A 4,279-nucleotide genomic window follows, 5' to 3' on the forward strand; every position below is an offset into this window, starting at 1 on the left:
CCAGCCAGGAGAGTGGCTTGAGGTACCATCTGCTATAGTCAGCCCTGAGTGTTCGAAGAAGGGGGGTAAAGTTTAGAGTGTATAAGTGGGATAGGTCGTTTGGCAACTGTATTCCTAGGTAGGTCAGATAAGAGGCATTCCAATTAAAGGGGAAGGCTCGCTTAAGTTTAGCTACGGTGTCGGGAGAGGAGGAGATGTTTAAGGCGCATGATTTGGACATATTGATTTTAAAGTTGGAGAGTGAACCGAAGTGGGACAGCTCTCGCATAAAGTGGGGGAGGGAGGAGATCGGGTGTGTTATTGTGGCTAGTAGGTCGTCCACAAACAGGGAGAGTTTGTGCTCCGTATCTCCAATCGTCAAGCCTGTGATGTCGTCATTGGCCCTAATAGCTCTGGCGAGGGCTTCAATACAGAGGACAAAGAGTAGAGGAGATAGTGGGCAACCTTGTCGTGTCCCATTACCTATAGGGAAGGAGTCGGACAATGATCCGTTCACTGGGACCCGAGCTGTGGGGGATCTATAAAGGCTCATTATCCTATCAAGCATCTGGGGACCCAGTCCAATATGCTCCAGCACGGACCTCATAAAGCCCCAACTGACCCTATCGAAAGCCTTTTCACTGTGGGAGGACCGTCCCGGGACGCAATATGGATCAAGCTCAGTACCTTAGTGGTATTATCCTTGGCCTCGTGGCCCGGGACAAACCCCACCTGGTCGCTGTCGATTAAAGAAGGCAGGAATGAGTTCAATCTGTTTGCCATTAATTTAGCGAAGAGTTTGACATCAGCGTTTAGGAGAGATATGGGTCTATAGCTGGAGCACACCGAGGGGTCCTTACCGGGCTTGGGCAGAACGGTGATATGAGCCTCTAAGGATTGGCTAGAAAAATGAGTGTTTGCAGATATTGAATTAAAGGCCTGAAGAAGATAAGGAGATATGAGGTCCTTGAATTGTTTGTAGTAGGTGAGGGTGAAGCCATCTGGTCCTGGGCTCTTGCCAGACGGGGTCTTAGCCAGGGCATTCTCTAGTTCTTGTTGGGTAAAGGGTAGTTCCAGTGCTTCCCTATCTAAAGGTGATAGGACAGGATAGGACATTTTTTCTAGGTAAGCCTTCGCCTGCAAAAAATCGTATGGGGGGGGCGGTGTCGTCCGGTCTATTTTTTAGATTATATAAAAGGGAGTAGTACTGTTTGAAGCTTGCCGCAATTTCTGGGGTTTTGAATCGGAGGGTATTCCCAAAGTCATTTACTTGGTTTATATACAAGGAGGAGCGTTGGGCTTTGAGGGCCTGGGCCAGAAGGCGACCAGGTTTATTACCCCACTGGTAATATTTAGAGTTACATTTCCGAACTGAGAGTTGGATACTATCAGTAAGGGTTTTCTTTAATTGGGTTCGTGTATCTAGTAGGGCCAAGTAATCAGTCTCCGATAGGGTCGATTTGTGCCGGGACTCGAGGTGATGTAGTTGGTCTAATAATTTAGTGATTAGTGCTGACTTCTGCTTCTTCACGAATGTCCCCAACTGTATGAGTTTACCCCGTATGGTGCATTTGTGTGCTTCCCACAGGGTAATCTTTGAGACGTCTTTGGTGTCATTTATGGAGAAGAACTCAGCCAGAGCTTTTTCTATTTCACCTCTGCAGTACTGGTCTTGCAACAGTGACTCGTTGAGACGCCAGGTCCATTGACCTGGGGTATTCTGCGGGGTCGAGAGTGTCATGTGTACAGGAGCATGGTCAGACCAGGTTATCGGGCCGATGGAGGAGTCTATTAGTAAGGGGAGATGTCTGTGACTCAGGAATAAGTAATCTAGGCGGGAGTATGCATTGTGTGGAGGAGAGTAGAAGGAATAGTCTCTAGTTGAGGGGTGAAGAACCCGCCAGGAGTCAGCTAATTGGAGGTCGTGGAACAGTCGTCTGACCCGTCGGTACTGACATTGAGAGGTCCGGGGGGCGTTAGAGGATGAATCCAATATTGGATCCATTATCCAGTTCAGGTCACCACCAAGGACAGTCACTCCTGAAAGGAATGGTTCTATTTGGGAGAGTGCAGTACGGAAGAATGGGACCTGATCTTTATTTGGGGCGTAAAGTGCGATAAATGTGTATGGGCATGTGCATATTTTGCAACGCACCATCAGAAGACGGCCCGGAATCAATTTATGGACTGATATGTCTGACAGCTGGAGGGTCTTGGAGAACACTATCGCTACGCCCTTCGATTTAGAGTCTGGGTTGTTATTGTAAAAGGCCTGGGAGTAGCGATGGTTGGTCAGGGGAGGATTCTTAGCTGAAATTTTGAAATGCGTCTCCTGGACCATTGCAACATCTACTCTGTCAGCCCAAAGGGACCTCAAAAGGGATGATCTTTTCTCCGGTACATTGAGACCCTTCGCGTTAATTGAAGCGACTTTAATTTTGCCGGTGGACGTCATAGGGGTTATGTGTTATGATGAAATGCGTTGAGTTCAGAATGGTCAGTGAAAGCAGAGTAAGGGGAGCAGGGAGGAAAAAGAGAGGGACAGAGCATGGAGAAAAAAGAATTATAATAACATTTAAGAAACATTCAAAAAAACCCGCATTGGGGTAGCCAATCCGTATAGGGATCGGGCGCCCAAGAGGCCAAACAGCCAGGGGCGGGTGTGGGGCGGATAAGTGAGCCACCGCCAAAGGCATAGTGGTAATGAGAGTTAACAATACACTAAACAATATGTACGTAGAAGCTGAGCTGAGTATAAACAATAAGCTGTAAATCTTAAGCCTCGTCAACAGGGGGAAATCTTCGAATAGTGAAAAATGTAGGAAATTACGTGGTATTAGAACAAGAAATAGCAATAACAATCAACGGCCCAAAACGTGTGGGGAAGGTGAGGCCCGAGCCTCTATAACAACGGGAGTCTGCATGGCGGTTCTTCATTGGCATAAAGCAGTGTCACGCAGTGTTCTGAGAACAGTATCACATTGTGACCTGTGGGAATATCTAAAGTAGAACTTGGACAATCAATGGGTCTTAGAAATCAGTCAGGTAACAGGTGGATCCTTATTGGGGGGAGAACCTTTAGTGCCTCTTCCTCCACCTTTCCGCACCACCTGCCAGGGTGGTCCTATGTTCAGGGGCTGGAACGACGGTATCTCTGGAGTAGAGAAGTCCCAGTCATGTAGATTAGGTTTTGGTATGCCAAGTCCCGTGCAGAACTCTGGAAGGTCTGAGTAGGAATTGAGGGTATGGGTTTTTCCAGATGAAGAGACCTGGAGGCTGAAAGGGAAGCCCCATCGGTACTTCAACTGACGTTTGCGGAATTCTTTCGTTAGGGGCTTGAGGGCTTTTCGTTGTTGTAGTGTGTGCCAGGACAAATCTTGATAAATTTGTATCACGGAACCATTGAAATCTATTCCATCAAGTTGGCGGACTTTGCGCATGATGTCCTCCTTTTGGGAGAAGTAATGCAGTCTACATATGACGTCACGTGGTCTATCCGCGGAGAGGCCTCTTGGCTTCAAGGCGCGATGTGCCCTATCGAAGGTGATGGTATCATTGGGATCGTTACCCAGAATCTCGTTGAAGATCTTCGTAAGGGCATCGATCAGGCCTGTCGGAGGAACTGCTTCCGGTAGGCCTCGCACGCGGATATTGTTTCTTCTCCCTCTGTTGTCCAAATCTGTCAGCCGCAGTTGTAGGGAGCGGATCTCCGATGATTGAGTTTCGATGACGGTCGTCAAAGATTTTAGAATTGTATCGGAGGAAGTTTGGTGATCTTCTAGGCTCGATACCCGGTCAGAGATGTGTGAAATATCCTGTCTCATGGCAGCCAGCTCACGTCTCACTGTGTCTTGTAGATCTTGTTTAGTGGGTAGGGTCTTCATATAAGTTAATATGTCTTGCAGATCTTTGCCAACCGAGGAGAGAGCATGCAATATATCTGTGCTCGGAGGAGACGGGCACGGGGCTGGTGGGAGAGTGGGGGAGGTTGCTGCGGGGGGGGGTTGTCAGTTGGAGCGGGTGAGGTAGGTTGTAGGAAGGACCTCATTGCAGATTGTGACATGTTCCCTCGTGGAGTCGATTTGCCTGTCTTCTGAGAAGATCTCTTGTTCCTGGACATCGCTCGGTCAGCGGCGTTAAGCTTAATTCCCCTAAATCAGGTTGACGAGGTGAGATATGATTACATATTCAGCATGTGAGTGCCTTCAGCTGCGTGGCTCCCCATGGGTTGGCTTCAGCAGCACATTACGGCATCGATGGTCGCAGCAGCCGGTGTAGGAGCATTACTTATAGCATTACA

Source organism: Pseudophryne corroboree, chromosome 5 (assembly GCF_028390025.1).
Source record: "Pseudophryne corroboree isolate aPseCor3 chromosome 5, aPseCor3.hap2, whole genome shotgun sequence".
Taxonomy (NCBI): domain Eukaryota; kingdom Metazoa; phylum Chordata; class Amphibia; order Anura; family Myobatrachidae; genus Pseudophryne; species Pseudophryne corroboree.